The 13,314-nt window shown below is 31.3% G+C and overlaps 1 long non-coding RNA gene across 1 annotated transcript in view; it reads left to right on the top strand.

Annotated features, from left to right (window-relative positions):
* LOC129146495 (uncharacterized) overlaps positions 1 to 13,314 on the top strand; it is a 205,727-nt gene that overhangs the window by 79,883 nt on the left and 112,530 nt on the right. The window contains exon 2 of the long non-coding RNA XR_008553304.1: positions 9,805 to 9,891. This is a non-coding gene — a long non-coding RNA (uncharacterized LOC129146495). The remainder of the gene's footprint in view (positions 1 to 9,804; positions 9,892 to 13,314) is intronic.

Genomic DNA, 13,314 nt, shown 5'->3' with positions numbered 1-13,314 from the left:
CATCTTAGAAATTGAAATTGGAAGATCATGCCTATTTCCTTTGAATCTCTGAAAAATAAATTCCTAGTTAAATAGCTAGAATATGTGTTTATTGTCTTTTAACTTGATTCAAATTTCATTGTTCCATGCATTAACTATATATCTTAAAGTCCTCAGAAATGAATTATTTGTATGTTGTGTTTAATTCAAAATATTACTTCCTATTTCCATGCTATTTTCTAAGAAAATATTTTGATTATAGGCTGATGTTAATTTCTAAAATGCATATATCAATGACCAAAGAGTTAAAGTATTTATTTCCCTGGATATAGTCCTATTGCTTACAAGATGTCAATGATATGATACATATACCTTTCTGATGAAGCGCCTGTTGAACTTTAGATTGCAATAATCAAAGACTTGTTCAATTTACATTTTAGATTATTTAAGAAGTCTTCAGCAAAAAAGACATTATAATATGTGATGATTACTGTAGATGTTATGAAATAGGCTGTTAAATCCAGCGGGAATGTTCATCAGCATACTGTAATCAGCAACAAGAGAGAATGCTTAATTACAGTTATTTAGGTGACAAGTTGATGTAGTAGTGGCATTGAAAGCAGAAATAGATGCCCAGATTAACACTTGCAACATGTAAGAGGATATGAAAATACATCAGAACCAATGAGGCTATCTCCTTGTGTGACTGCTTAATTTGTTTTATTCTACACATTTCAATTGTAATCCTTACTATCACTTGCTTACATATTTGAGAGACATAGAATTTTGTATGTGAATAAAATATGAATATTAAAAAAGGATTATTTAAATAACATCCAGTATAGAGTGATTTAAAATAATATTTTTGACTTTATGTCAACTTATAGACAGTATAGAATATAAGCAATTATTTCTGATTTATTAAAGAAAACTCATGTATTAAAGAATATTTAAAGAAAACTGTATTTAAAGGAGCTATGCTTATAGTTCTTAGTTAACATTCATATTGTTTATAAATAATTAATGAAAAAAGCAACTCTCAGTGCTGTTCTATTAATTTCCTGTGGCTGCTCTAACAAATTTTTTCAAACCTTGTGTCTTGAAAACTACAGACATGTGTTTTCTGACAGGTCTGGAGACCAAAAGTCTGAAATCAAGATGTTGTTGATGAACCTAAAAAACTACAAAGTCTCTAGGAAAGATTCTATTCCTTGCCTATTCCACCTTTTGGGGACTGTCAGCATTTATGGACTTGTAGTTAAGTCACCCCAATCTCAGACTCTCTGGTCACATTCTTTCCTCGTCTCTGTATCACTCTTCTCTGTCTCTATGGGACACTTGCTTTTGAATCTAGGGCCCACCAAATTATCCAGGATGATCTCATCTTAAAATCTTTAACTGAATTACATGAGTTAATATATATTTTTTTTTTTCCAAAAAGGTAACATTTTCAATTTCTAGTGACTAGGATGCATTGTTTTTGGGTTAGATATCATTTAGCCCATTCCGATTGTCTTATAAGATAGTATAATCATATTATAAGTTCTCTTAAGAACACCACATAGTTTTTGAAATCAGATTCTAATAAGATATGGCATATCAACTAAGTGAATGTTATGTATATTTAAAAACCATAATAGTATAGTGTCATAGCTTTTAATATCGGGAATGAATTCCAGTATGAAGTGTATTTCTGGGTTACAACAAAGTCCTTAAATGATGTTTTATTTTAACAGAATATTGCTTGATCAAATAAAACTTACTGCTTTTATTTTATGGGGTATATTGAAATATTCTATCCTTACTGATAAAAATGTTGCTCTTCAATTTTGCTACATGGCATATGTTTATTTTGGCATTATATGAGCCAAGTGCATGCTGGGGGTGGGGAGAATGAAAGACTCTGCAGGTATGCTATAGCAAATGAAATATAGTGCAAAACAACAGTATTATTATATTACCATGGTATAAAATTGGACACATGTGTATACATAATGTTGGCCAAGATGTAATTAGGGCATAAAAAAATCAAAGCTTTTATTTGAGGATAGAGACCATGAGGTTCCAGGCCGACTTTCAGAGACCAGTTCCAAGGTTTATCCATCAAGGACAGGCCATGGGATCAAGCAGGGGGTTTGCTCTAACTAAGCTTATGTCATTTTAAACTCTGTATTTATGAATACAAAGAAATATTCATTTTTTATTTGTTTTTTTAGTTGTTACTTTAGTAGCATTGTTTTAGATCCTTGCTAGTGTTTTGACTGAAGAGTATTTCCTTCCTCAGGTATAGTTCACTGTATCACTCCCACCACCACAGTCCATTGTGCTTGTCCCTTCCCTCACTTCTTACTCCCCCCCTCTGAAAGCCACAGTTTTCAAGGGTTGCTTTTAAAGTCTTTGTAAATCCTTTCATTTGGCTTTTCTATATTCCACATTTATGTCATAACATTTGGTATTTTCTTTCTCATCCTGGCTTATTTCACTTAGACAATTCCTTCAAGCTCCATCCATGTTTCTGTCAGGTGCCAGGGTTTATCTTTTTTGATCACTAAGTAGTATTCCATTGTATATATACATCACATCTGCTTGATACATTCATCTGTTTTTAGGCATTTAGATTGTTTTCACATCTTGGCTTACACATAAAATATGCATGTAATTATGTGTTTGTAATTTTATTTATTTATAAATGGAATGTTTCAAACATGGGTCTGACTCAGAAATAAGAAGTAACATAGTACCAGTGAATTAGCATCAGTTCTTCCTTCACCTCTTCTCTGATCTCACCCTTTGCTAGAATGATAGGGACCCAAGTTAGGAAGTTGCAAGGAAAAGCTCTTTCCTACTTTGTAGACCATAGTTTTGTGAAGGGTTAACATTAGACAACTCTAGAGCTTCATTATTACCTAAGATGAGACATTTTAATTATTGAATTGAAATTTGTAATTTAAAGTTATTATAGAACTTTCTGTGATTAACTGTAACTATCATAGGACCTGTTGAAATTTTATCCAATGCCTTAGTAAAAGCTTCCTCTTCTGAACATACATCAAGGAATGAAGATTAACGAGACAAAATAAAGATGAGTTATTATATTTTGGACTAAAAGTAAGGTATGATATGAGATAGAATGAGAAACATGAGACTCATTTTATTACATGTATCCTGTCTCTTCCACATACTGGATATAGGTTATAAGGAGTGATCATATATCTAATGGATACATTAGGTAAGGTTGTTATGGAAACAATTTCCCATGTATATTTAATTATTTTACGTACATTATTATGAGAAATTAAAAAAATAAGCTCAACACAGTCAAAACTAGATTCATCATAATTTCCATCAAATCCATCTTTATTTCTCATCTGTCTCCTTTTCAATTTACAATCCAGATTCTAGGGTTTGGGCATCATGGGCTGCATGTGAAAGCAGTGAGTGACTGCCATTTGAAAACTGCTTGAGTAGTGGTGTAAGAGAAGACAATATTGAAGAAAGTAAAGGCATAGTTGACAATCAAAAAGATTGTCAAAGACATGAAGTTTTGGTTGAAAGAATACATTATTGTGATGACAGAGACTTCAACTAGGAATTGAAAAACTAGAGTAAGTAGAAAGGAGAAAGAGTGAAGACATACCTACAGGGCAAGTTTCAATTTACAGTTCATTATCACCTGCTACCATGTATGTATAATAGTAGTAATACCCCAATTATACAGGCCACATCCATAAGGACTTTGGAATTTCCTAGAATTCTCTTTTTTTATTTGCCTCCCTTTCTATACCAATATTAGAATTCCCTCTGATCCTTCCTCCTCCTCCTCCCCTACAGGATGTCTCTTGTATCCAGAATGTATATAAAAAACAAATAAACAAAAAAAAAACATAAAACCTCTTAAACTTAAATAATTTGAAAAAAAAATCATAGGAATAAAACTTGAGCTGACACTTTACCTAAAAATTAATACAAATGGCAAATGAGCACATTAAAACATGGTCAAAATCATGAACAAATTAAAATCAAAATGCAAAATCAGTATACAATCATTAGATTGGTTAAGATTAAAAAGAATGGTACTACCAGTCTTTCGAATGATGTTATGCTATGGAAATTTTACATTATTGCTGGCAGAAGTTAAAAATAGTACAGTAATTTTAGAGATCAACTTCTCATTTTTAATGAAGCCAGAGATAATTAACCATATTAATCAGCAATCCTAATAATAGATATTTATCAGACAAATAAAAACATGTTTACATAAAGACCTATATACATCAATGTCCCTTATAACCTTTATATAAATAGCTTAACATTTTCCAATGTTATTGAATAAACAAATTTGTGGCATATACATTAAATAAAATACTATTTATGAATATAAAATAGCAATAAATTTAAGAATGTACATAATTCTCAAAAGCAGTATATTAAATGAAATAATCCATATACTAAAAGGTACATAATATTTGGGTTCCTTGTAGGAAATTCTAGAAAACAGTCACTATAGTGACAAAATATAGATCAGATCAATGTTAATTAAATAGGTAAAGGCATAAAGAGCAATAGTTATAAAACTGCAAAAATATGTTTAAAATATTCCATAGATCAGCTTGAAAGAGGTCAATGATTGCTTTCAGAGATCATTCAATAGAGTTGTGAAACTCTTACTAGCTGAAATTCTCGCTGTGGGTAAGTTTGGCAGTTCACTGCTTACTCTGTTTTAACTTTCGTATTCAAATACTAAACCATAGCAACACATGGGTAGTATTCCTCCTCACAGCTTATTTTATCAAAGAAATATGAGTAGTCAGAAGAGGCAAATATTTTTATGCCTTAGGGCAGATATTGATGGCTTAGATTTGAAAACAAATGCTTAGTTCTCTGACAATAATGGATTGAACCTACCATGCTTTGAGCACTTCAGTGATTTAGCTTTTGAAATCTTGTTTTCATGAAACTAATTCTTATCATCACAATATTTTCCTTACAATCACTATGATTTCTATACTTTAACTGTTTTTCATTACTCCTAGACACATTTTAGAGTGATTTGTATTCCAAATGAAGTCTTGGACTATTTGATGCCCAGTGCTTAAAGCATTAGATTAAATGGTTAATTGAATTATTTTAAATTATTTCATGATAAGCTAGTCATTCTATCTATTACTAATGCCTAAGATGCCCTAATACAATGATCACTAGAGCAATTGTAGTGATACAAATTTTCTAGTCCTACCATAGATACACTGAGAACTGGGAACAACAATTTTTGATTGGGTTTAAGGTTGATATTATAATACTTGACAATCAAAAATGAAAACCTTTATAGGGAAATTTCTTCTTGACAATTTTGAATATAATTACTTGTTTTCCTCTGGATGGACCTTTATTGTCCATATACCTTATTTTTTAATGAGTTTCTTGGTTAATGCAAGACTTTTTTTTCTTACTGTCATTTTACACACTCTAGTTTTCGTTGAGCAAAGTGAAAGAGTATTGCTGAAAACGTTAAATTAATTCTCTGAATAGCATTTAATATGTTTATAATTAATCAAAGTTACGAGTTTTCTTTTTAAAAATATGTATAAATCTTAAAATTGTTTTGTTTATGTTTTGAAACATCTATCTACTCAAACTCCTAGGTCTAGCTCTTTTCCAGAAAATGAGATTTATGCTTGGAGAATGTTATTAAAACAATATGAATTATTTAAGATGAGAACGATACTTTAAATAAATTTTAGCACAATTTCCCCTTTCACTTCAGTGCCCTCTACTTTCCATGTCATCACTATATTTTTTACACACTTAAAAGATAAAAGTGTTTGGGAATGTTGTTTATATTTGAGACTTGAAATAAAAAATTAGAAATATACATTTATACTAACTTAATGATATATTTTATTACTTTTCATAGCATTGGAAAATACATTAAGATGTATATAAAATGTAAATATGATAGCTTTGACAGTAATTGTTTCATGACTTCTCAGCTATTTATGTATTTAATTATAAACCACCTCAAAACAAAATAACATTTCAATTAAATACCTTGTTCTGCTATTTGACTACCATTTTCTTAGAAAAGATGCAATTATCCTCCAATAGGGAGATTAAGTGAATAAATGAGATAAGTCTGCAAGGCAAATCTTTTGGTGAAAGAGATGACTTCCAAATTTTCACATCAACTACATCGGCAGTCTTATATCTGAATAAAACTATATATATTTTTCTCTTGACTGTATGTTGTTATGTGGTTTTCCAAAAGTTTCATACTATTTTTATTAAAACTTGGTATCTTTTTTGGAACAAGAGAAACCAATGAATACACTTTATACCTGCAAATATTTCTGCCTTTGGTATGTTAATTTCAGTTGATCTACAAGAAGTATTTCTCTGACTGTTGTATGTGGTATAAGGAAAGCATCTTAATTAACCTCGATGTATGTATCACAGCCTGCACATTCTTTAAAGCATAATTTGTGATTTAAGGTTGAACCTAGTTTGATTTTTTTTTCAATATCTACTTCACCCTAACTTTAAGACTTTCTGTGTTTCCCTCTGTAAGGATCCCCAGAGATAAATATTGTTCCTTTTTACCTAATTCTTGCTACTCTGAATACTAATAACATTCCAGTTAAACACCATCTCATGAAGGCACTCTGATTCCATGTCTCAGAGGACTGAACTTCCCAGTTATCTTGTCCTTCCATAGTCTCTAGTTCTAGGCCCATTCCAACACCTATCCATTTAGTGGCTATTTATCTGTTCTTTTTTTACTAGCAACATTGAGATTGCAACTATGCCCTTAGAAAATGTTTTTTTGTTGCCCTTTTCCCATAGATGCAGGTTATTGTGATCTAGGGGAGCTTATTTTGGTCCCCCTCACAAAGCTTAAGCTGTTCTCCACCCCAAGGCATGTATTATGATAGATGCTTTCTCAGAGCTCTGTCCAGTGCTGTTTGTGAGCAACTAGTGATTTATACCATAGAAAAGTCTTTACAATTTTGCTACCTGTCCCTATAGGTGTAATATCCTTGGGATTCACAGCTTCTCACAAAAGTGGTGCATTGAGAACTCTGGTGGAAAGCCATTGAGTCTTGGGAGCTGAGAACAAAATGTTGTATACTAATGAGAAAGAGGAAAAGATAGGAATAAATGCTGAGACCAGATCTTCTAGCTGCAGTTCTATAGAACAAGATACTAGTACTTAATGTACTATATATTTATATATATTCATACATACAGTATGTGTGTATATATATTCACACACATGCATGATATGTATATATTCATACACACATACACACATATATGCACAGACAGATACACATATGTCCCATTTTGTTTTGCAAATAAGCTCTAGCTGTTATTCCAAAATGCTGGTTTTGTTATTCATTCAGCAAATAGGTCAGTGTGTGAATATTGCCATATTATTTTACTTAGGAACCCAGTTCCAATAATTCTTGTGCTTCCTCTCTGTAGATCATAAAACTTGTTTCCTCAGCAGACAATTCTAGGAAAACATGAGTTGATTGTGAGAACAATTTTATGAGTCTGTCAGTGCTTTAGACTGAATGTTTGTGTGTTCTCAAAATTACATATTGAAACCCTAATCCCTAATGTAATAGTTTGAAGATGGGGACTTTGAGAAGTCATGAAGTTGGAGCTATCATGTGAGATTAGAGTTGCCTCCAGATGCATTGATTTCTTATAGAAAACAGAACACAGCATGAGCTAAGAACAATATTCAGAATACCTGTTTCTGTTTCTATAAAGTTAAAATGAATAAAGTTAATATTACTGTATTTCACATTTTTATGAAATATTCTATATCTGGGTAAATATCTCAAATTCCAGGCAATCTACATCAATGTCTTATAGCAGTTTCTGAGAATTTTCTGCTTATATCAACATTTTTAATTTCTGTAGTTCACCTGCAGCCTCCTTCCATTAGAGTCAGGAAAAATCTTTCTCTTCCCTTCACTTACACATGTGAATAGATTTTAATTTAACCTATCTGCAAGGTTGTCATACTTTCTGTAAGATCTACTTTGATTCTTCTTGCCAGTTTGTCAGCTGGTGATTCCAAACTGCTACATTTGGCTTGCAACCTTTAAAATATTACTTGAGTATAGAGTTCTATTTTAACTTTTTACCGTCATTCTTCATGAAAGCTTTAAATGAAATATTGACACTTCCCATATTCATTTAAGATATTATATGCACCCTCTGCAGTTCTTCACTGTTTCACATGAAATAATTTCAAATATAGGGATATATAATTATATATATATATATATATATATATTATAATTGTGAGCTTTCTATGACAAGCTATTAATCTTGGAAATATTTTGCCCAATGCTCTGATGTACTGTCAGAGAAGAAGTGGGATTCATTGCTTCAAAATTCATTTGGGCAGAAATAGAACATCATTATAGACATTTATCATTTTTCACACACTCAAAATTTTGGTAAATGAACTACATCTGGGTCTTCTGTTGGGTCATCACAATTAGCACCTAAACAATTTAAGTGTGAAGTATCATTCATCAGACAATAATGAATTAATGTTCTTGTTTTATCTTTATGATATTTGTACCTGTCAAAAACTTTACCAACTTCAGTACTTGAAATCTTTCATGAAAATATAAGAGAACTGTTTAAGAGTTAAGTCTGTGATTGGGATATTATTCATAATAAGTTTAAATATCATATCATTATTATTCATTTAACTTGTCTGTTTTTACTAAACAGTCATTATTTAGATGAGAAAATATATTAATTACTTTATGAAAAGTAGGTTGCTTATTTATAGGAACATTTCAATTTTCTTGCTTTCTCACATTGCCATTATTTAGTGGAGGTTTTTTTTTTTTAAAGATTTATTTATTTATACAAGAATTAGGGTACAGGCCAGATGTGCGGGAGGGTGAGAGGATTTACCAGAGACAGAGTGGGGAACAGACCAGGCAGACTGATGAAATACACTGCTGAGGGGAGCAGCAGGCTGCAGGAGAGGTCTTCTGCGCCATCTGGGACCCTCGCTGCGGGCCGGGATCAAACAGGTGCAGCAGAGGCTGTGGACAGCTTCAAGCGCAGCACTCAACCGCCTGTGCCACCAGGGGAGGCCCTATTTAGTAGTGTTTTAACACAGAAATGGCTTGATAAAGAGATTTGATGAAGTAAAATAAACGATTGAATTTGTTTCATATTATTTGACAGTTTATTATGTGAATATTTTGATTTTCAATTCAGCTTTGATTTTTGATAAATTAGTCTTTTGGGACCTTGGCTTCCATATGGGTAGGATTAGAGTTTTGAGTTCATTAGTTTCCAAAGTATTTCTTACAGCAAAAATTCACTTATTACATTTATCTTCGATGACACCAGAAATATCCTAAAAATACTACTTCATACTTTATTGTTTGTCTCAAAGTAGTGACATCATGTTATTTTTCTCTTTATTTTTTGTTTGTTTTCTTATTTTGAGTGATTTTTACAATAGTGGTTTATACACTTGCTTATTCTTCAAATCATTAATAAAGTGACCTAGCGGGAAGTATATAACTAGCTTAAGTAAAAATTGAAATACAGACTCTTATGTTAAATTGAAGCAAATTTAAGAATCTTTTAAAAATACAGCCTTGTAAACTTTGGTAAAAAGTTACAAATAAAATTCTGGAAATTAATTTTAGTAAGATATCCCTATTTGGGGATATACCTGGGTAATTAATAATTAAATTATACTTTAATATAGTGTCATCTTTGGTATTGTTTATTAATACCTTCGATGAAATAACACATGCATTCTTACATTAAAAGGTGTTACCTGCTACTCAGAGATGCCAACAATATTCTGCTTGGATTTGAGAAAAGAAAGGACTATTTGTGGAGCTGGGTTATCAGAAGGTAGGTTCCTCATATGGTTTATATTGTATTTTGGGAAGTTGGGCTTGGGAGATCAAAAAAGTTGAATTCCACTGCTGTGGAGTGGAATGTGTTACAGGAATGTATTTGACAAGAGATCATTAGGTAAAATGCATGGAGGCAGAGGAATGCAGAATTGGCTGAATCCATTGGATAATTACAAATCAGTTCACATGGGAGAATGTCCTTTTCAAAGGATTGAATCTTTCTGGTGGATTGACCCCTTGCTTCTAAATGAGGTCAAGTTATTTCCTTTTCCTGTCTTTTTGGTTTCCTGTCACATACTTCTTGGTTCCAGTTATATGACTCACAGTCAAACAACATGCCATGCCTATGTAAATTGTAAAAATAAGTTGAAAAGATAGTTAACCACTCCAACCTAACTTTGCTGACAGGGTAGGTCAGCAATAGATTCAGATGTCAATAATAAATTATAAATTATGACTATATTTTTTTCTGTAATATGAACATTATTGGTAAAATTTATTTTGTATTTTCTCACATGTACCATTAAAATAGACTACAAATCCAGGAATTTATGTAGAGAATGTAGGCCTTATGCAACTTATAGTTAATTTTAAAGTAACTGTTTAATATATTTTATTTTTAAAGATTTTATAGCAGAGCTGATAATTTCATTGTCTCCCATTAAACCTTATATAAGGTTAGTTAACTGCAAATATTATTTAATCGTATGAAATATTGTATGAAACTATCAAATTATTTTGTCATTTGCTGTGGGATAAGGATATGTAGTGAAATGGAGTTTTTTTTTTTACTGTGTAAAAAACAACTTTAGCAATTTAGAGCAATTTAATAACAGATTAAAGTTATTTACAGTCATATATTAAAACAAAAGCATTTAGCCATTATGACCCACACTAATGATATATTCTAATAGATTCTCTTAGATCATATATAATTCAAAAATTGGTAATCTAGAAAATACCTAATATAAATTAAAGAAATATATATATGTTTTATGTACGTATAGTACATTTATATATAGTACATATACTGCATATACTATATATATATATATAGTATCCTTGTCAATTTTATTTTAAGACAGACAGTTCTTTGCATCATGTGGAAAAATTCAAATCAATGAGGATAAGTATATAATATGGACATTTTAGAATCTGTAATGAGAAAGTAAAAAATAAACATGAAGAATAGATCCATTTCTAATAGTATATATTTTACAACAAATTTCTTCAATCTAATATTATGATTTACTCTGTGAGTATATATATGTATGTGTGTGTATATAAAGATGGCATTGCTAAACTTTACCTATATACATGTAACTAAAATGGTTTTTTTTTTTAGTTTTGTAGATTTTATTTTTTTTAATTCTTTGTTGAACATCATTCTTTTTTTAATAATAAATTTTATTTTTATATTCCCCATACAATTGCAACCCCCTTATTTTGACCCCAATCCCTCCCCTCCCTGTCCCCCACACCCCATAGAGTGTCTCTGGTTCATAGTTTTTTGTTGATTTTGATTTTCACTTTCTTATAGTTATTCATTTTCCTGGTCCCTTATTTAAGTTTTCTAGATTCCTGCTATGAGTGAGACCATCGGGTATTTTTCTTTTTCTTTCTGGCTTGTTTTGCTGAGCATGATACCTTCTAGCACCATCCATGTTGCTGCAAATTGCATGTGTTTATCTTTTTTGAATGCTGAGTAATATTCCATGGTGTATATGTACTTAAATGGTTTTAAAAGCAATGTATGCTATTTGTTGTATTAATGAGTGATTATGCCAGTTTCTTGAAAATAAGTATACAGATTTCATATTAGTAATGAGTAAGACTATGTCACATTCTGAAACAATTCATTGGGAAATATGGTTCTTAGTCTATAAGAATAACCATATCTACTTACTTATCTACATTTAACTCACATGTAGGATTTAGATGTATGTTAAAACCAATCCCACCAAGGAAATAGCCAGTTAACTGTTTTATTTCTGGATAGGCCTGAGGGTATTATTATTTTGTTTTTAGGTGGCTTTACACACCTAAATACTTCACCATCTCCCACTTCCATAAACATGCACACTGTCTTTGGGTTATTGCATTACGAATCTGTACCACAAATGAGGAAAGGCAGCATCCAAAAAGTATCAACAAAGAAAAAAATATTTATGAAAAATTGCAAAGAACAATTCCTTTCTTTCTTTGAGAAGTAACTTATAAGCATTCCCTCTCCTTATTTTAAAAGTATTGTTATAGAATGTTTACCATCCACCTCTATTTAAACAGAGAATACCAAAGGAGTTGTTTTGATTACCAGTGAATACACAGAACAAATAATTTTTTCTACCTATGCTTAGAGTTTGAATCTCTGGTTAACAGCTCACTTATTTCCAGAGTGAGCTTGTTCTATTAGTCTAAATATCAGTGTAGTGATTCTGACATTTGGCTGATAAGATTTGCCTTAAAATATATTTTCAGAAGTTATGTTTAGCTAATATACAGCTCTTCACAACCTTTATCAATTTCAAACACACTTGGTTTTCTCATGCATGAAACTTACTGGAATGTTTGTTAAGAAAAGCAATTCTACATAAGAGAAAAAACAGGTAAGGGAAAACTGTAAACAGATGTGTTTCCTGTGGAGTTGAGATGAAGCAAAGAATCAAAAACAAGATAATAAATCCTTATTTTAGTCATCTACACTTATTTTAAAGCAAATGTCTTATGCAAATATACACTATTAGCATTATCATTTTCAACAGAGTAGTTAATATTTTTTGTGGGTATTCCATCTTTGGTCTTTTGTATTTCTATTTCTTATGATCCCAAGAACTGACTATAAAAAGCAGCAGCAGGGTCGCAGCAGGCGGCAGGAGAGGTCTGTGCGCCATGAGGGACCCTCGCCCAGAGGCCAGGGATCAAACTGGTGCTGCAGAGACTGCGGGCAGCTTCGCAACCCAGCACTCAACCGCTGTGCCACCGGGGAGGCCCCTATACACAAATTTTAAATTATTTTAAATTATTTTAAAGTTCAAACTGTTTATACTTAGTTGCCATGTATTGAAATTTTACAGGGTTTGCCATCAAGTTAATATGTATTATATGTTTTAGGTTTTAAAATAACAGTTCATTGATTTCTAGAATTTAGTAGAATTATATCAAAAGTTTTCAATAATAATGACATAATAGACTAGTTTTTGTTTTGAAGTTGTCTGAAATTAAAGGAGTGGGAAAAGATATTCTATGAAAATTATAACCAAAAGAGAGCAAAGTAACTACACTTATATTAGCCAAAGTAGACTTATGTCAAAAACTGTCATGAGAGAAGGATCATTATGTAATAATAAAAGTGTTAATACATCAGAAAATATATAACTATAACTTTAGTTGTCCCCAATATCAGAGCATAAAATGTATA

The sequence above is a fragment of the Talpa occidentalis genome, unplaced genomic scaffold (genome assembly GCF_014898055.3).
Source record: "Talpa occidentalis isolate TD23 unplaced genomic scaffold, MPIMG_talOcc4v2.1 talOcc4.2, whole genome shotgun sequence".
Lineage (NCBI taxonomy): Eukaryota > Metazoa > Chordata > Mammalia > Eulipotyphla > Talpidae > Talpa > Talpa occidentalis.
The sequence above is the reverse complement of the archived record's forward strand: the minus strand, read 5'-3'. Positions and strand labels throughout refer to the sequence as shown.